Consider the following 20,218-nt stretch of genomic DNA (forward strand, 5'->3'; position numbering starts at 1 on the left):
AAAATTAAAATCAAATTGTTCCCAGAGGCTTGGCTTGTTAAGATGTGCTGAATGTTAATGAGCCCTGGGACACTGAATTCCTGCACTGAAGAGCTGAAGGCTGAACAAGCCTCTGGAGCAGGAAAATTCAGCAGCAGCCTCCAAGGTGCTGAGGATGTCAGCAGCCCCCACTGAGGCCATCCCTGCCCAGAGACCGTGGGGGAATGGGCAGACAAGGAGAGCGTCCCTGGGGCTGGGGCAGCACAACTCAGAGGCACCAGCGGCTGCAGCTGGGCAATGGAGTGTGGAATGTGGCTGGGAAAGCCCTGCCTGGGCTGTGCCAAGCAGGACAGACAAGCCCTGACTCCCATACCCCAAACAACTCTCTCAAGGAGACATTTAAAAGGAATTGCAATTGTTTGTGTCCTCTGGTTGAGCTCACTGGAGAAATACCAGCAAGAGATTCTCAGGAGCTCCAAACAACCAAACAGCCTTTACTATCAACTTTAGAAAATCAGAGAAACTTTGGCAAATGGTTTATCACAACATTGTAGTGGTTTTGCTTTGTTAATGTAAGATTTTTTCCAATCTTAAGATCTCTTAATTAATGTATTGATGAGTGTGGTTGGTTTTAGTGTCAGTAATTATTTATGTATTTATTTTGTTGTGAGATAGGATTATGAGAAAGGTAAAGTAGGCTTAAAGTTTTAAAAGGGTATAAAGAAAATTTTAGTAAAAGCAAATGAAAAAAAGGTAGTAAGAATTAAATTCTTTAGAACAATTTTTTTGTTTACAACTTTTTTTCTTTAACCTGACAATGTAAAGAAACTAAACTAAAAATTTCTAGTAGTTTACTCTTTCTAGAATTGTCTTTTTTAAGTTTTAGGGAGAGAAGTTTTTCTTGTTAAGTTTATGGAGTTTTTTTACAGGAGGAAAAATATTTTTTTGTGACTTAATTTTTCCATGGATAACAGTTGTCTGGGGAACTTTGTTATTGTGAAATTCTTTTATTGCTACAGGCTTTTTTACAGCTTATTGATGGGTCATGTCAACTTCTGAGGTATTGTTTTAAAGGTGAGTTGTTTAAAGGTAAATGTTTTTATTATCTACTTTTTAAAATATTTTTGTCTCTGGAAATAGAGATCTTCTCTTGTGGGTACTGGATTACTTTTTTTTCTGCCTGAACTTTTTATAAAATTGCAGTTACTTTATAATTTATTTTAATATGTAGGTTTTTCTTTGATATTATTTTGAATATTTAAACTTTTTTATAGTTTTATGTGCTATAAAGAAAAAGAGGTTTTTCTTTATAGATTATAAGAGGATTTTAGTTTCAAGATTAAGGTATTTTTTTCTTCTTTTTTATTGGGTATTTATTTCTTCCTTTCTGACTTTGATAGCTTTATGGGGTTTTTTTAATGTTTCTATTTTGTTTTTTCTTTTACTTGAGGGATGATTGAAGTATTGAAAGGGTTAACATCTGACCCGCCAGTAATTTGTGGTGGAAGTTGTGGTTGGGTTGTGTTATGATTGGCTTTATGGTTGGTTTTGAGTTTTGTGTTTAGTTGTAGGGTTATTTTGTATGAGTTGTAGGATGTAGAAGTTTTTGGTTTTAGTTGTGTTGGGGGGAGGGGACATGGTGGTAAGATTTTAATAGCTGTGGCTGGCTTTGTTCTGGTCGGGGTTTTGTAGCCTCTTCTGTTTCCCCAGTCCCAGCTCTCCCAGTCCCTTCACCCCTTTCCTTGACTCCGAGCCCCTGAACCTCCTTCCCAGCTCTGCCAGCTCTTCATGTCCCCCTTTTCCTTGGCCTCTGGAACCCCCTGGATCCCAAACTCTCACTTTCAGCCCCCCAGCTCCCCCAAAACTCCGTGTCCCCCCATTCTCCCCTCCCTACAGTACCTGGAAGTGGCGCTGTCGGAGCCCAGCCCGGGGGTCCCCAGTCCTTGATTGTGGGGGATGTGGATGAGACCCCCTGGGAGCACTGGGGCAGCGAGCGGGGCCGGATGGAGCCACAGAAAGCAGGGATGGTGGGAGGAGCTGAGCTGGGATATTGGGATGGCCAGGGCTGGGATATTGGGATAGCCAGAGTTGGGACACTGGGATTGCCAGGGCTGGGATATTGGCATGGACAGGGCTGGGATATTGGGATAGCCAGGGCTGGGATATTGGGATAGCCAAAGCTGGGATATTGGGATAACCAGCCCTGGCTCAAGGACAGGACCCGGCCCGTGGCTGACAGTTCCCTGGAGACGGGGCTGGTACAACCAGAGTGGGGGGACTGGGAGGAGCCGGGGCTGGACTGGGATCTGTGGAAATGGAGGACTCTGAGGGGCTGGGATGGGATCTCTGCGGATAGGGGGGGAACTGTGAGGCTGGGATGGGAATCCAAGGGGCACCCTGGGGCTGGGACAAAACTCCATGGATCTGTTCTATCCTCCTTCCCAGGTCTCCACATGCTGCAAGTGGTTTCCAGCTGTGACTTCCTGTCCAATGGAGCGTCAATGGATCCCACCAGTATGGCTACAAGGGCTGGGATTTCATCTCCTTCCAGCTGGGATCCAGGAGCTTTGCAGTGTCCGATGGTGCCACCTGGATCAGACAGAGGTGCTGGGAATCCAAAGGGATCATGGTGGAGCAGACGAAGCATTACCTGGGACACACCTGGGTGGAAATACATCAGATGGGGTTGGGTGGCTCTGGAGCACAAAGGTGGGTGTGGGAGCAGAAGGAAATTCCTATGGGAATGGGGGATTCAGGAATGGGGGACTTGGGAATGCAGGAATTACCATGGAATTTCCATGGCCAGATCTCACTCTCATTCCAGTCAGGAAAGAATTCCATGGATGGATCTTCCCCTAACCCACTGCCACTGGAATTCCATGGGAAATTATTTGAATGGATGACCAATGCAATGCCAGCAGTGCAATGAGAAATAATCCCTGCTGGATTCCATGGGACACTCAAATCCTTATGAATCTTGCTCAATGGCTCTGTGCCCGTGGCAGCACCAGGGGAGTGCCCTGTCCCTGCTTTGAGCCCAGCACGAGCCTTTCCTTGGCTGTTCTGTCCCTGCCCGGGGCAGGAGGGCACTGCCGGAGTTGCTTTGGTGGCCCCGGGCACCCGGCCCGGCTGCAGCCACTGCAGGGGCTCCTGGGGAATGTTCCCGAGCAAAGCTCAAAGCAAACAACAGTTCCTGGAGGGGATTCTGCCCCTGGGCCTGTGCTGGGTGCCCAATGGCAACAGCCCAAAGTGCTGGAGCTCAGTGTCCCTCGGCCAGGCCATGTTCCCTGTCTGTGCCCTGTCCCTCGGCTGTCCCCTGTCCCTCAGCTGTCCCCTGTCCTTCGGCTGTCCCTGTCCCCGTCCCTCAGCTGTCCCCGTCCATGTCCCCTGTCCCTCAGCTGTCCCCTGTCCCTCAGCTCTGTGGGCCAGGGGTGGCAGCAGGACCCAGGGCAGCCCTGGGGGGAGAGCAACCCTGAGCCCCAGCTGAGCCAGTTGCCCCAGTTCCCCCCAGGTCACTCCCAGCATGGGCCCTGTGTCTCCCGGTCACCCCCAGGATGCTCCCAGTCACTTCCAGTTGCACTCAATATGATCCCAGTACCATCACAGTCACACCCAGTATGATCCCAGCATGATCCCAGCATGGTCCCAGGTGTTCCCAGTCACCCCTACTATAGTTCCAGGCACTCCCAGTATGTTTCTAGTCCCTCCCAGTATGATTCCAGTATGAACCCGGTCACTCTCAGTATGGTGCTGTGGAGAGTTTTGTCAAAGAGTGGCTTGAGGAGAGGGGACACAGCCGAATTAATTTGGGAAAGATGTCCTAACTAGGGCAGAGACAGGCAGAGGCCTTTTTTGTTTCTGTAGCAGGATAGAGAATGGAAAAGTACAAGACCATAGTTAGTTTCAAATCTTGCAGGTGTGAGATAATGTGTCCTTGATTCTCTTAAAACATGATAAAGAAATGGACAGTGAGGCAGGAGAGATAGAGAACGTAGTCTCAAAGGAATGTGGATGAGTTAATGCTATAGTTTAACCAATAGATTGCTTGGCTTACAGAATATTCATAAGCTTATTATTTGCTGTATAAGTGTTTGATACTTTTTCAATAAAGCGGGCCATGATGAACCAGCTGGTGTCCTGGTCTCCTTCCTATGACACAGCACTTTAGGGATGCTGCTGGATGGGAGGGGGGTCAGTGGTGGATATCCCACTCCTCATTGTGCAGGATGGGGAGGAGCTTCTCCCAAGGAGGAGCATGTGTCTCCAGCTCCCAGTTCCTCCCCAAGCTGGAGCAGTGCAGTGCTCTGAAACAGCGTAACTTTTGCTTGCAGGTCAGGCTGTTCCTGCAGGGTCACACATGCGGCTGAACCTGCAGACAGAAGAGAGAGAAGCCAAGCTCCAAGACAAAGAAAATGGGAAAAGTGACACAAGAAGAGAGAAGAAGGAAAAGGTACAGACATACAAGGCATTGGGTTATGTGGGCTGTGGGATTCATGCCTTTTGTTAGAGGCCAGGTTCCCTGGTGCACAAAATTCCTGCCTCTTCCTGAGATTTCATTGCTGGGTGCGGAGCTCAGCAGTGCTGAAAGCAGAGGCCTGTCCTTTGTGTTCCCTTTGAGATGGCAGTGGAAGTGTCCTGAGTGCACATTCAGAGGCACTTTAATGGCTTCTCATGCCACGACACCAAAACTGCTTCCACAGAGTTGGTGCAGTTCTCGCAAAGTCTTTGGGTTGCCCTTGATTTGCAGTGTTTGGGGTGTGATGGTTCTCTCTGTGGTCTTTAGACCGAGGTACTTCCAGGGCGCTGTCTTTTGGAATTTATCTGCTGCAATCTCAAAACCTTACTCCTGTACTGCCATGATGACATCTTGTACTGCAACATCCAAAATGTTTTGAGCCTCTTCTCAAACTAATGTTTCTCCCATGTAATGAAAAATTATAGCATTAGGATATCTTTTCCACATGGGTGAGGGAATTTGGGCTCCAAGCCATTGAAAAATAGTTGGGCTCTGCTTCATTCCTTGAGGAAATACTGGTACCTCTGTAAAGGTGCTTGTCGTTTTAGGGACGTAAAAGGCAAAAGGGATCTGTCATTGGGATGCAAGGAGGTGTCAAAAACGCAGTCATTTATTTCTATAACAACCATCTATCAATCTTGGGGTATCATGGAGGCTGAGGGCAGGCCGGATTGGAGGGGACCTGTGGTAGTGTGTTGTTAAGTTTCTTGTGTTATTCCCCCAATTTATGTATTGTTCTCCCCTATTATGTGTAAAATGGTTTCGTTCCCCCAGTTTTTCCCGCCACTGCTAGCCTGTCAGCTAAGTTGCCATAGTAACCGCTATTCAGAGTTGCCGATATGTAATTGCTCCTCCCCTTGGTTTCCCTTATAAGTGAAAGTTGTTTCCTCCCTGTCCAGTCAATCACTCCCTTCCTCCTCCCAGGTTTCGAGAACCTTCTCCTCTCTAGAGATGGTGGTTGGCTGGGGTCCCAGGACACCTCCTTTACCTTTTGATTATTGGTCTCCATGGAGTGTCAGTTCTGTGAAGTTCATCCCCTCACCTTTCCTGATTGGCTCTGTCTGTACCCACCCCCTTGCTTTATAATCCTGTTTTCACCCCCTATGAAAAAACTTTTTCCCGGATGGTTTCCCGGTGTTTGGATGCGGCATCACCTTCAATAAACCGATGTTTAACCCCCGAGAAATGGTCAGCTCCGTTCCTCTCCTATACCAGCGAGGTACGCCAGTCCGCAGCCAGCACAGCCCGAGGCCATCAGATGCCGAAAGGGGCTGGCCAGGAATTGCAGAAGGGCGTCGGCCTTTCGCCCTCAGCTAGTCAGATTCTAAACTTCGGGCCACATACGTTCTCCTCCGCAGATGGCGCCCACGCGGGGGCTTCACCGTACCCCGCGGACTGGACTTTAAATCTACTAGCCGTCAGACTTCCTCCGGTGTCAGTGGACTAATCCGCCGTAACTTTTCGTTTGCAACGCTCTTTGATTAGGTGAACCCCGGACTCGGTTCCTCCCCTGCCCTTTTAATTTTCCCTGGGAGCTCTACGAGGGGGACTGCCGTCTGCCGCTTTTCGCGCCTGCGGTGTCCTGGCCCGGTGACGCCGGGCCCAGTAGCGGGGCTCTCGGCGCGGCGCTGACTGGTTGCGGCGGGCTCTTTCAGCGCGGGGCGGCTTTTCCGCGCGGTTTGCTGCGGCGGGGCCGCTACACCCCCCACGATCATGGGTGTGGGTCAGAGCAAAACCCAAAAAGGAGTTTTTTTTGTAGTTAAGGGTTTGTTACTTGGAAGAGGTTTTACTGCCCCCAAGAAAGAGTTGATAGTGTTGATTAGATGGGTATTTTCACATTTCCCTGAAGTTTCCCCAGAAGTTGCGAAAGAGCCGCGCTTTTGGGTAGCCGTTGTGGCCAAATTAGACCAACAGGTTAACGCTGGGGAATCCCGGTTGTCTAACGTGGCATACTGGGCAAGCAAAGTATTAACTTCGCTGCGCCCAGCCGGGAGTTCAAGAAACGATCTTTCTTCTTCTAGTTTGTTCCCTAGTTCTCCCAGTTCCCGCATCCTTACCCCCCAGCCCTCTCCCTCTTCACACAGGCAGGAGCCCTCGAAAGGGATTTTAAAGGCCAACAAAAAGCAGGGAAACCATTCTGCCCCTGCTCCCTCTCGACCTGCTCAGCCTCCCCGTCCGAGGAGCCCTGCCCAAGTTCCTCCATCCTCCCCTTCTACCCCAGTTCCCAAGTCCCCAGTTTCAACCCCTAAGTTTGTTCCGCTTAGTAATGAAATTCCACAAAGTAGCCCCTTTACTGTCCAAGATGGCGGAGACCACGCGGTCTCTGCCGCTAGAGCTCCTTCTTCTTCCGCTAACCCGTTCCTCCCAAGCACCAACCCCTTCCTTCACCCTGACCACACTCCTTGCTCAGTTACTCCTCTCTCATACCCTCCCTCCGTCCCGCTCACTCCTCAGCACTCCGCCCCACCTTCAGCTCCTCCTCAAACCCCTCCCCCGGTTCAGCCCCCCACTCCCTTCCCCCCCGCTCCGTTTTCGTTTTTCCCTCCGCCTCCGAACGCCGTCCGGGGGGCGGAGAAGGGTACTTTGCCGCGCCCACTCCCTTGCCTTACGTCAGCTCCAAACCCCGCCTCAACCTCCTCCAGTTTCGGTTCCCACGCCACCCCCCCCAGCTCTCACGCTTTGTGTTCAGAGGAGAGGGCGGGGGGAAGCCGGAAACAGGAGCAAGCTCCCCTATTAGAAGCCGCTCCGGTAACATACCATCTAGGGGAAAGGGGGAATGCACAGGTCCGAATAAACGAACTGTGCAAAGCTCAGAAAGACTACTCCCGGGAGTCAGAATACTTCCGGAGTTTGCTACACAATACCCTTTCGCAGGGAGACCTGGTACCGACTGAGTTAAGGTCCCTCTTCTCTAGCCTGCTCAGACCCATGGAATTTAGAGTCTGGGTGAGGGAATGGAGGAGGGAAATAGTGGAAGTACTCCCAAGTTTTTGGGGGAACCTTACACTGTCCCATGACGCAGATGGTCAGTTAATTACCCAAGAACATCTTTTGGGTGAGGGACAGTGGGCTGAAGGGGCAAATCAAGCTAAAGCCTTATTCCCATCCCAGCTATTAGAGACGGCCCGAGCAGCTGAGCGGGCCTTCTTTAAGTTAGAGGTAGTTACCTCCCAATGGGAAGATGCTGAGGTTTTGCAAGGAGCGCAAGAGCCATACATGGAATTTATCGAACGCCTCTACAAATATGTAGAAGCGCAAGCGCTCGGAGAAGATGACAGGGAAAAAATGCTTGAGCAGATGGCTTATAGCAATGCCAACGCTGACTGCCGCAAGGCTATAAAAACTCTCCCTTGAAGTCCTAAGCCCACAGTAGAAGCCATGATAGATGTCGTAGTGCGTCAAGTCTCCCTGGCCCCAAGGCCTAAGAGAACATCTGTGCATTTTGCTGAATGCCCCGAGCAAGACTTCATAGAGGCTGAAGCTTCCCCCGTGGCCGGTCCTTCTACTTCTGAGTCCAGCAGGAGGACATCAGCAACCCATCCCTGCCATCTCTGTGGCAAGGTGGGGCATTGGATGCCTCAGTGTCCCATGCGCCAAGACTACATGGAATAGAGGCGGAAGCAAGATAAGAAGAAGACAGAGGAAAAAGACCACCCAAATGAGTCAGGCCCCTCATCCCGAAGCAGAGGATGCAGAAGGAAGCTGAGTCACAGGTTCAGGCGTGCTCGCGGCGACGGAGAAAACCCTCCCAAACACCATCAATTTCCTCAGATGTTTACTTCCTCCCCAATGCTGAGACTGCTGCTCCTACCCCTCTCGTCACTGAACTACCTCTGGTTTATTAATCCCAACCTCCCTCCCCCATTTCTTCTTCTTCTCCCGAACTGGATTTATTATTTGGGGCAGAACCATCTGTTTAAGTATTTTGCGTTTAACTGTTCACCTTTTGTCTTTTAGTACATTTCCCCAACCCACTTTTGATTTTCATCCTCCTAATTTGCAAGCTAGTCCGGAGAAAACTGACAGCGCCGAGTGCCACTGTCCCTTGCAATGTTCAGAAGACAAAGACACTCGTCATGACCAGCTGCGAGTTCCTGCATTCTAAGCTTAATTTGGAGTTTTCTCTTCATTTTAATTTTTATTTGGTAAAAAACGGGGAGACGTGGTAGTGTGTTGTTAAGTTTCTTGTGTTATTCCCCCAATTTATGTATTGTTCTCCCCTATTATGTGTAAAATGGTTTCGTTCCCCCAGTTTTTCCCGCCACTGCTAGCCTGTCAGCTAAGTTGCCATAGTAACCGCTATTCAGAGTTGCCGATATGTAATTGCTCCTCCCCTTGGTTTCCCTTATAAGTGAAAGTTGTTTCCTCCCTGTCCAGTCAATCACTCCCTTCCTCCTCCCAGGTTTCGAGAACCTTCTCCTCTCTAGAGATGGTGGTTGGCTGGGGTCCCAGGACACCTCCTTTACCTTTTGATTATTGGTCTCCATGGAGTGTCAGTTCTGTGAAGTTCATCCCCTCACCTTTCCTGATTGGCTCTGTCTGTACCCACCCCCTTGCTTTATAATCCTGTTTTCACCCCCTATGAAAAAACTTTTTCCCGGATGGTTTCCCGGTGTTTGGATGCGGCATCACCTTCAATAAACCGATGTTTAACCCCCGAGAAATGGTCAGCTCCGTTCCTCTCCTATACCAGCGAGGTACGCCAGTCCGCAGCCAGCACAGCCCGAGGCCATCAGATGCCGAAAGGGGCTGGCCAGGAATTGCAGAAGGGCGTCGGCCTTTCGCCCGCAGCTAGTCAGATTCTAAACTTCGGGCCACATATGTTCTCCTCCGCAGGGACCCATGTCCTCAATGACCTCATTGATTTTCCTAAGGTCCTGCAGCAGCAGCCTCTTGTCTTTGCCAGGATTTTGTAGGACAAGGACAGGTGCATTCCAGGGGCTAGTAGATGGGTACAATTTGGCCCACAGACAGCTGCTCCTGCAAGAGGGACTGCAGGGTCTTTAACTTTCTGCCTGGGAGGGGCCACTGATCCACCCATATGGGGTCGTTGGTCTTCCAGGTTAACTGAAAGGTGGTGGCGCTGCTCAGTGGCCCCGTCTAGAAATCCTGAGGTGTTGATAGGATCTCTAGCCTTGTCCTCCACTGGGACAAGAGGTCTCTTCCCCAAAGTGTTATTGGTGCCCAGGTGATGAATGATCTTACTGTAGCAACTGTGCCCTCAGGATCTTCCATGCAGATGGTGTCTTGACTCCAGAAGTTGGTAGTGGCTCTCCCGATGGCTAAAATTACCCCAGCAGTTGGAACCAGGGGTCATCCTTTAGCCAATCAGAGCAGCAAATTATCATGATGTCAGGTCCTGTATATAATAATCGTGAAAGACATTTTTTCTCCCTTTACACCACAAAGCACACTTTAGAACGGGTCTATTTCGGCCCGTAATCTGTGCCCCCATCACCACTGGATCAGCTGGTGTGGTGATCATGTGCAGTAGGAGGTAGGCTCTGGCTATAACTGTTCCTTTTGGAATGAAAAGGGGAGGATCTAAGCATAGAGCCTGGACAGTTATCTCCTGCAAAGATATCAAGGTGACTATCTCAGGTAGTATAGTGAGTGTCTCCATCTCTTCCCTGGTGTTGGTTAAAATCAAAATGTCTCTGCGCCGTTCTTCAGGCCCGTATTTGCCTGTTGGAATATGGTGAACACAAATATCGCGGACTGGAATTGTAATGGCTGTTACCAGCTGCCTTTGGGTTCCAGGGCAGAGCTGTCTTTTGTTGAGTTATCTTCTGCAGTGCTCGAGCTCTCCCGATGGATCTGAGAAGGTCGCTGTGCTGGTTCTTGAGGATGTACGGGTGAGTAGGGTGGGACGGCCTCGCATTTGGTGTCATCGTGCGGGGCCTTTCCGCATCTGTGTAGGGTTTCCCGCAGACCACCGGTTTTGTTGGTGTTGGCAAGCGTGTGGACAAGGGGGCAGTGAGGAAAGTGGCTGTGGCACCTAGAAGGTCCCTGGTAATAGCCTGTATTTAACAATTCTGTTGAAAATGCCCCATCTCCCTACACTGAAAGCCAGGTTCTTTTTCATGTGTATGTCAGGGAATAACTTGAGAGGCTACTAGCACCTCTACTACACCCTGATTTGAAGCCTTAGTTAGGCTGGCATAAAGGTGTTAGGATGCCTTAAGGGCGCATGCCTTGACCATTTGTGCAATGTTTGGCTTTGGGATGAGGGGTAGAGAGGGTAAAATGTCTTTACAGGTGTTGTTAGCATTTGTTTCAGCAAGGGTAGGAAGTAGTACCTTCCTGACTTTTGGATGTTCAACTTGCTTCTCTATTGCTTGTGTAAGGCGGTCAATAAATTATAGAATGGATTCCCCAGGTCCCTGCAGAATGTCTGTGAAATGTAGAGTAGGTGTTTCTCCATAGGGTGTCTGCATGAGACCTGTCTTTGCATCACCTTTTATCTCTGCTAACGCAGCTTGGGAAGGTCTCTTACTTGATTCTCAGCTTTAATGAAATCTTCCTCCTTGGGTAGATGTCTAGTGTTATGTGTGCCTGCCTGCCTTCTCCAGCATAGTCTGTCAATTGTTGTTGTATTAATTTTTTCTCCCATTCCTTCCCACAGAATGAATTCAGTAGGAGAAAATAGGATGTGCATAAAATAATGCAGATCGTGAGGCACCATAACATGTGCAGCGAAGACGGCAATTAACAAATTAATAAAATATGGTGAGACCCTCCCATGGACTTTCGCTGCATTACAAAGGTCTTTCATCTCCCGTGTGTGACAGCTTCCCATCAGAGGTTAGCCCCCCTCTGGTACTGCACCGGTGCTGCTTGTATTTTAGCTACCAATTCCCAGTCTCCCTCTTCAGCTGCCAGCTTCTGCATCCTCTGCCAAGAATCCTCAGGCTCATGCTGAAGGTCGGATGAACCTTCCCTCTCCTCTCCAGAAGAGGGAACTTGGTCTTTGGCAGAGGAGCGGGGCCTTGGGTGAGTGGCCTGGCCAGGCCCGGTGTTGTGGGCCTTTGGTAGCCAAGATGGCGGCCTTCCAGTTACTGCCCGTCACACTTCTGGCTCTGAGAGTGTGGGATCAACAAGGGGCTGAATTGGAGGGAGTAGGGCAGCGGGAGTAGGCAGGGAAGAGCTGGATCCCAATGCAGGGGTGGTACCTGATGCAGGGATGGGACCCAAACAGGGGCAGGACCCGATGAGAGAGCTGAGGGTGGGAGGGAGTTTGACATTGACAACCCCCTCCAGAGGAGGGACTCCATTTTGGGAGCTACCTGAGGGGTTTCCAGGGAGGAGAGGTACTGGAGAATGGGTTAGGGTAAAATCCAAGCCTGTGTGATCAGTACAGACCTGGGTAGGGGGTAGAGAAAGAGAGGAGATGGCAGGCAGCAGGTGGCTTGACTGTGATTTACAGCAGTTTCCCTCTCTCACACTTATCTTGGTATCAGTGGGTTCAGGAATGCCAGGGGCAGAACAGAAAGTCTGGGTTGAATATTTGAACTTTGAACCCTTGAGAAAACTCTATAAATCATATGAAAAATTGGGTAAAATGTTGCGACTCTTCTCACTCCCTGAGTTTTCAAAAAATAGAGACTTTCCTTAACTCAGTCCCAGAATGCTATAGGACTAACTGAATACACAGAAATGTCTGGAAGCTCCGTAAACAGCCAATGAACAAACGACTTCCAACTTCCTTTAGTAAAACTCTTCCACACAGAAAGGAGAACCTCCCTAACTCAAATATATATGTCCCCCTCATCTTTGGATAATTTGTTACCCAGAGCTGCCCCTGATGTAAAGGGAGGTCCACCCAGAGGTCTAAAATGTCACCCAAGCATCCTGCACTGCAGGCGGCTGTCCCCCCATTCACTACTCTGGTTGCTCTGGATACAGGTGTTTCAAAATGTCCCCTGGGCTTCACCAGCTGAGCCGGCCCTGTTGCCGATGCAGGGTGCTGATGCTGCCCTCAGCAAGCCCTGATAAAACTGATAAAACATTGCATTTAAAGGGCTGCCTCACTTTTACTTTAATTTGCCATTTTTGTCGTAAGGTATTTTAGTTCCAGTAATAGGCCCCTGGGCCTCCACAACGCTGCATCCTCCTGAGACTTCATTGCTGGGTCAGGAACTCAGCAGTGCTGAAAGCAGAAGCGTGTCCTTTGCGATCCCTTTGGGATGGCAGTGGAAGTGCCCAGAGTGCACATTCAGAGGCACCTTCATGGCTTCTCATGCCACGACGCCAAAACTAAATATGCAAGGTGACTTCCTTGGATGACATGTAGTCCTTTGAAATATTTAGAGGAAGTGGTCTGGAAATGCTTTCTGAGCCTGCTCCTTGGGATCAGCTGTGAGCGACTGAGGGCTGGCCTGAGCCCAGTGCTGTGTCCCACTGGGAGCAGCCCCACAGGCTCACGTGCAGAGCAGGCACTGCCAGAGGCCTTGGAGATCTCACCTGCCCTGCAGCCACCTTTGTCAAGGTGCTGTAAACATCAGCTGGTGCTGACTTTCCCCTTGGATCCCTTGGTTTAGTCACTGTGGGGAATTTCTTTCCTGAAGCCCGTGGGATTTCCCCCTGGCAGCTGTGATGGGGATGCTCAGGGAGTGTGGGGCTTTGGGGGCAGCTGCCCGGGCAGGGGCTGAGCTCGGGGCCCTGTTGGGCCCATGGCCCCCAGCAGCAGCAGCAGCAGCAGCCCCAGGGCCCAAAGCCCCGTGCCCCCTGCCCAGCACAGGCTGCCCTGTCCCTGCAGCTGTCACCCGAGTGGGGCCCAGGGGCCAGTGGCCGCTGGCAGCAGCGGGAATGCAGGCAGGGTGAGGATGCCCTGGCTTGGCTTTTGTCTCTGGAACAATGCAGGCTCAGGGCAGTGCAGAGCAGGCTGGGAAGCAGAGCCCAGGGTCATTGGAGCTGCAAGGCTTAAAGATCAGTCCCTGCAGCTGCCCAGGTGCAGGTGGCCCAGTTGCCAAGGCTGTGGTGGCCTTGAGAGTGTGCAGGTGGATTTTTCAAGGCTGTGGCCTGCTGGCGGCTCTGGGCCCAGGAGTCCCTGTGGCTGCAGCAGGAAGGGTGGCTGAAGGTTTGCTGCCTGCTTTGGTGGCATGGCTGCAGGGGCCAGTGCTGTGAGAGCCCCCTGGGTGAGAGCTGGTGAGAGAGAGCTGAGCTCCTGGGGACAGCGCTGTTCCCCAGGGCAGGAAGAGCAGCAGTGCCCAGTGCCAGGAGCGGTGTCAGTGGGAGCCCCTGTGCACAGGGACTCCCAGCACTGGGGTGGCCGTGCCAGCACCCCCAGGGACCTCCAGCCCTGGGAACATGGAACAAGTGGAGCCCACAAGTGTGCAAAGGCTGCCTGTGCCCTAAAAGAATGGCCAAGAGGAGTCAGGTTTTAAAATGTTACAGTATTTATTTGCCGAAGATCGGCAAATCTAGGATTTGCACAACATGTTTCGTTATAACAATCGTTATAACAACAACAATAACAATGTACAGAACATATTTATATGGGATCCGATGGACTAACAATCTTCAAAACGTATTTACAAAAACTTCCAACGTAGAAAACATATTTACAAGGGACTTCTAAACGTCGAACGTATTTACAAAGGTGTGGCATCTGTGCCATCATGTGCATGAGTCCTGGAAGAAAGGAAGGAGCAGAGCTGGACTCAGCTGGCAGCACTGGGCCCAGCAGGGCTGGGAGCTGGGCCCCAGGGGCTGGGCCAGGGCTGGCAAGGCTGGCGTGGCCCCAGGCAAGTGCAGGGCAGGCCGGGGCTGGTGCTTGTGGCAGCACAATCCAGGCCCCCTGCGGGCACCGTGTCCCTGAGCGGGCCCATCCAGCCCAGCCCCAGCCTGGCGTCAGGGGACCCAGTGTGTGTGGGCAGGGTGTGGGAAGCAGCTGCCTGTCTGACCTGTGGGGCTCCATCTTCATCCAAGGACCATGGGCTCCTCCTCATCCTCCTCATCCACTTCCATCTCTTCGGTATCATCCTCTTCATCTACTTCCATGTCCTCGATGTTATTCTCCTCCTCTACTTCCATGTCCTCAACTGGGGAGGACATGGAAGTAGAGGAGGAGTCCACATCCATCATTTCTTCATCATCCAGCCCCTGGTCCACTTCCATCGCCTCCACAATGTCTCTGTCAGTCTGCAAGGGGCAGCACAATCTCCCATTGGACTTCCTGTCCCAAACCATCCATTCCCACATGGCTGCAGCCTGCCCAAGCCGGGTGCCCCCTGCCTGGCATGGCACTGTACCTCCATGGGCACAGCAGGGCACATCCTGCTGAGAATGGTGCTCCAGATCAGGCAGAAGAAAAAGCCCAGGCAGCAGCAGCGCCTCAGAGCTGAGGGTCAGAGCACAGAGCGAGTGGCAACTGACCCTTGGCAGCTGGTGAAGTGTCTGCTGTGCTTGTTTACAGGTCCTGGACATTCCACCTGGAACTCTCTGGGAGCTGTGATGTCACTGAAGTTTCAGGGCCCCTGCGCAGTGGGAGATGGGGATGGCAGAATGATCAAATCCTTGAATGGTTTGGCTTGGAAGGGACCCTGAAGATGATCTGGCTCCAAGCTGAGCAAGCTCCCAGTACAGCAGGTTGCTGCAACCCCTGTCCAACCTGGCCTTGGATGTTGCTGGGGATGGGGCATCCACAGCCTCTCTGCACTGGTCCCTGTGTCAGGGACAAGCACCCAGAGAGTAAAGGACTTCTTCCCATCATCAAATCTCTTCTACCTCTTACAGTCTGATCCTATTCCTCCTTGTCCTCTCACTACAGTTCCTGACTATAAGTCCTCTCCCACTTCCCTGGGTCAGGCTGTTCCTGCAGGGTCACACGTGTAGCTGAACCTGCAGAGAGGAGAGAGAGAAGCCAAGTACCCAGTCAGACAAGGTGGGAAAGAGGCATGAGGACTGAGAGAAGAAGGATAAAGAAGAGACATGCAAGGCTTTGCATTGGGTGTGCTGTGGGATTCATGCCTTTTATTAGAGGCCAGGTTCCCTTGTGCACTCAGTTCCTGTGTTTCAGCCCGTCCACAGCCAGCCTCTTTGAGCGACCTGCACTCCCAGAGCTGGGAGCATGCTTGCTTAAACTGCTGGTGAACGAGGTGAGAGAGGGATCTTTGTGTGGAACTGCAAACACTTCAGTGGATTACACTGAAGAGGGTCCAGGAAGGGAGACAAAATGGGGCTGTGCACACAGCGAGAAAATGTGGGGGGGGCGGGGGGAAATCGGGGTAGCATTGCAGTAAGCCAGGTCCAAAATGGTATAGGAGAGGGGAGAACATTCTCGAGTGAGTACATATAAGAAAAATACAGCAGTTCAACTGGGTGATACCAACAAAACGGGCTGCATCACCATGAGCCTGGAAATGCCCATGGGCGAGGCCATTGCATTCAGAGCGGTGTCTCTCTTTTACCTTGGTTACTTTGCCCAGAGGTATTACAGCTCCAATGGTCGGCCCCTCGGCCCCCAGAACTTCCCCTTTTTGTTGTCTATAAAGATGGCTTCAGCCACAGAGTTTTGTAGGCATTTAACATAATGGATAAAATAACCAACACAATGAATACAATAAACAAAGTCCACAAAACAGTCCTAACTAAACATGATAGTCAGCCTTTTATCCCCCAGTGTTTGAAAGGTCCAGTGAACCAGTTGTAGTTGCCTTCCATCTGGATCTTCTTTCCTTGATTTTTAGCAGCTGGATGCCCTGATATACTGACTCCCTATGTAACAGCAGGTTGAAAAAACACATGCCTTCAAGTGCCTGACAGCCATGGCCATGGCCATGAAATTGTGGCTTGTCTGTGGAAGCACCCAGCTGAAGGCATGTGGCTCAGTGAAGAGCATCCAGATTCCTGCTGCAGCAGCAACCAATGGCAGCATCCTCTGACTTTAGCTAATTTATTACCTGGAGGCTTGAGTGTCCTAAAAGTAAACAGATAAAGTGAGTAGAAGATGAAACGTAAGTTCAGGTCCCACTAAACTTTCTCTTCTGTAAGGCAAAGGTGTGAATACAGCTTATTAGAAGAATCTTATATCAATGCTAAAATATAGCTTTTACAAATGTTAATTCGTATATCCTGGTTAATGATGTCTGAGATATCTTGGTCTTGGTGTGTGTGGTCAACGCTTCTTAGCAGATCTTCTTCTGTCCATCTTCTTTCCCAGGCTGCTGCTGTCTCTCTTAGGTTTCCATTCTGTTCTTCTGATGGTAGCTCAGGTGTTTGCCTCACCGTTCCCAGAAAGAGTTTTTATGTATTTTGCTGGGATACATCTTAGGAGTGTTTCCGTAGAGACAAGGGCATCTTCTCTTTCCCAAGTAATTAATGGGTAGGTGCCCATCAATTGTTTAGATTCAGGTTCTTTGAGCAACACAGGTGGCTGGTCTTTTAATTGTGCGGCAGTTGAATTAGTAAAATGCCTGATGACTGGGGGAGTTGGCTCCATAAATGAGTTGTTCAAAAGGTTGAGTACGTAAAAGGCCTTGGCCAGTTTCTCGATGGAAGATAATATCTGGATTACCCCTCTCAGCTGATCAAGGATCCTTTTGATTGATCAGTTGGCCCTCTCGGCTATGGACTGTCCTGTGGCAGAGCGTGGTATGCCTGTGACATGTTTTATACCGCAGTGGTCAGAAACTTGTTGGAATCAGTGCAAGGTATAAGCAAGTGCATTATCAGTTTTAATTTCCTGTGGAATTGCTAAGGTGGAAAAAACGAAAAAGTAATGTTTTATAGCATCTTCTGATTTTTCTCCAGCATGGGCAGAGCCAAAAAACACACTGGTAAAGGCGTCGATTGAGACGTGGGTGTATTTTAGTCTGTCCAAAGGAGCTCAGTGTGTGATGTCTGATTGCCAGATGTGGAGACTCTCTAGTCCTCTTGGATTGCCTCCAGCTCCGACAGAAGCAAGGCCATGTTCCTGACAATTGGGGAAGGTGGCTACAAGGGATCTTGCTGGCTCAGGTAATTTTGAAAATCCTGAGCAGCACAGGAATGTTTGGATGGTAGAATTGGTGGCTGATCCTTGCTTTTCCAAAATCTATCTAAGGCATATTGCAGTGTTTCAGATGTTTGAAGTAGTCAATTGAGGTGCTCTTGAGTGAGAAGTATATATTCACAAGGTCTGTTCCTGCAAGGGAGCACAGACACTTTCTAGCTTTCCTGATAAGTTGTGGAATAACTTTCTGTTGGGTTGTTATCATTTTAGTAGGTTGGTGTCATCTGAGAACACAATCCATTATTATCAGGGCATCTGAGATAGTTGAGTCCCACTGAAAGAATAATGCATGGAATTTTGGACTTACACCAAGGATTGCCAGGGAGAAAGGAAAATTAAGGTGGTATCTGTGTGCCTGTTTAGTTTGAATCACCCAGGATACCTTTTGTACAGCTGCTTCTGCCTCCAGTGTCAGTGATGGCGGGAATTGAGCCCTTCACTGCCTTTAAGGAGCAGGAACAGTGGCAAGAGATCTTCTGTGGTGATTCCCAGCAGTGAATGTACCCAACTGATGGTTCCACAGAGTTGGTGGAGGTCTTGCAGAGTCTTTGGGTTGTCCTTGATTTGCAGTGTTTGTGGTGTGATGGTTCTCTCTGCAGTTTTTAGTCCGAGACACTTCCAAGGGGCTGTCCTTTGAACTTTATCTGCTGCAATCTTAAAACCTTTCTCCTGTACCGCAGTGATGACATCTTGTACGGCAACATCCAAAATGATTTGAGCTTCTGCACAAACGACTGTGTAGTCCATGTAGTGAGTAATGATAGCATTAGGATGTTCATTATATGGTCCATATAATGAAAAGCGATTAGCATTAGGGCAAGAGAATTTGGACTTCAAGCCATTGACAAATATTAGGGCTACTCTTCATTCGTTGAGGGAATACAGTCCACTGGTACCTCTGTAAAGGTGCTTGTCGATTTAGTGACGGAAAAGGCAAACCAGGAGGGTGTCTTTGGGCTGCATGGGGGTGTCAAAATGTAGTCATTAAGATCTATATCAACCATCTGCCAATAACAGTGTAATCATAGGTACAATTGGACTAAACCTCCCTGAACTAGCCTTCCTTCACATCTCAACCCATACAATCTTCAAAGCAATGCTCTTGCTGTGCTCAGGCTCCATCAATCACAGACTAAATGGCAAAGAAGATATCCAAAAAATAGGAAGACTCCAAAAATTGCTACCCACAACTACGGCATGCCACACCACCAGCAATCTCGAGGTATCATGGAGGCTGAGGGCAGGCTGGACTGGAGGGGACCCATGTCATCAATGACCTCGTTGATTTTCCTGAGGTCCTGCAGGAGCCGCCTCTTGTCTTTGCCAGGCTTTCATATGATAATGACAGGCACATTGCAGGGGCTAGTAGATGGTACAATGTGGCCCACAGACAGCTGCTCCTGCACGAGGGACTGCAGGGCCTTTAACTTTCTGCCTGGGAGGGGCCACTGATCCACCCATATGGGGTCGTTGGTCTTCCAGGTTAACTGAAGGGTGGCGCGCTGCTCGGTGGCCCCATCTAGAAATCCTGAGGTGTTGATAGGATCTCTAGCCTTGTCCCCCTTTGGGACAAGAGGTCTTTTCCTCAAATTGTTATTGGTGCCCGGGCGACGAATGATCTTACTGTAGCAACTGTGCCCTCAGGACCTTCCATGCAGATGGTGTCTTGACTCCAGAAGCTGGTAGTGGCTCCCCTGGGAGCTAATAATTACCCCAGCAGCTGGAACCAGGGGCCATTCTTTTTGCCAATCAGAGCAGGAAATTTTGGTGACATCAGTTCTTGTAGCTAATACTCCTGAAAGACATCTCTTTCTCCCATTCCATGACAAAGCACACTTTAGAATGGGTCTGTTTCTGCCTGTTGTCTGTGCCCACAACAACATTGGATCAGCTGGTTTGGTGATCATGTCCCGTAGGAGGTAGGCTCTGGCTATAAATGTTTTTTTTTGAATGAAAAGCGGAGAGTCTAAGCATAGAACCTGGACAGTTATCTCCTGCAAACGTCAAGGCGAGTACCTCAGGTAGTAGAGTGAGTGTCTCCATCCCTTCCCCGGTGTTGGTTTAAATCAAAATGTCTTTGGGCCGTCCTTCAGGCCTGTCTTTGCCTGTGGGAAAAAGGTGAACATAAATATTGTGGATTGGAAATGAAAATGCCCCTACCAGCTGCCTTTGGGTTCCAGGGCAGAGCTGTCTTCTGTCGAGTTTTCTGCAGTGATCAAGCTGTCCTGATGGATCTGAGAAGGTCACTGTGCTGGTTCTCCATGATGTTGGGGAGAGTGGGGCGGAACAGCCTCGCATTTGGTGTCACCGTGCGGGGCCTTTCTGCGTCTGTGTGGGGTTTCCTGCAGGCCACCGGTTTTGCTGATGTTGGCAAGCGTGTGGACAATGGGGGCAGTGAGGACAGTGGCTGTTACACCTAGAAGGTCCCTGGTAATAGCCTGAATTTTTACAATTCTATTGAAAATGGTCACCTCTCCACATTTTATGCAAGGTCCTTCTTCATGTGTATGTCAGGGAATAACTTGGGAGGCCACTAGCACCTCTACTACACCCTGACTGGTAGCCTTAGCTAGGCTGACAACATGGTGTAAGGATGCCTTAAGGTGCATGCCTCGACCATTTGTGCAATGTTAGGTTTTGGGATGAGGGGTAGATAGGGTAAAATGTCTTTTCAAGAGTTTTTAGCATTTGTTTCAGCAAGTTTAGCAAGCAATACCTGCCTGACTTTT

General features: G+C 49.9%; 1 long non-coding RNA gene across 4 annotated transcripts; it reads left to right on the forward strand.

Annotated features, from left to right (window-relative positions):
* Nucleotides 1-423: 423 nt before the first annotated feature.
* LOC135441377 (uncharacterized) lies at nucleotides 424-15,007 on the forward strand. 4 transcript variants are annotated; one of them, XR_010438481.1, is made up of 5 exons: nucleotides 424-551; nucleotides 999-1,053; nucleotides 2,425-2,583; nucleotides 4,311-4,429; nucleotides 14,913-15,007. It is a non-coding gene; the product is annotated as an uncharacterized LOC135441377 (long non-coding RNA). The 4 variants fall into 4 exon arrangements; XR_010438482.1 differs by lacking the exon at nucleotides 14,913-15,007 and adding an exon at nucleotides 10,256-10,350 and having other exon boundaries at nucleotides 2,425-2,688; XR_010438479.1 differs by lacking the exon at nucleotides 14,913-15,007 and adding an exon at nucleotides 10,256-10,350.
* The last annotated feature ends 5,211 nt before the right edge of the window (nucleotides 15,008-20,218 follow it).

Source organism: Zonotrichia leucophrys, unplaced genomic scaffold (assembly GCF_028769735.1).
Source record: "Zonotrichia leucophrys gambelii isolate GWCS_2022_RI unplaced genomic scaffold, RI_Zleu_2.0 Scaffold_266_71407, whole genome shotgun sequence".
Taxonomy (NCBI): Eukaryota; Metazoa; Chordata; class Aves; order Passeriformes; family Passerellidae; genus Zonotrichia; species Zonotrichia leucophrys.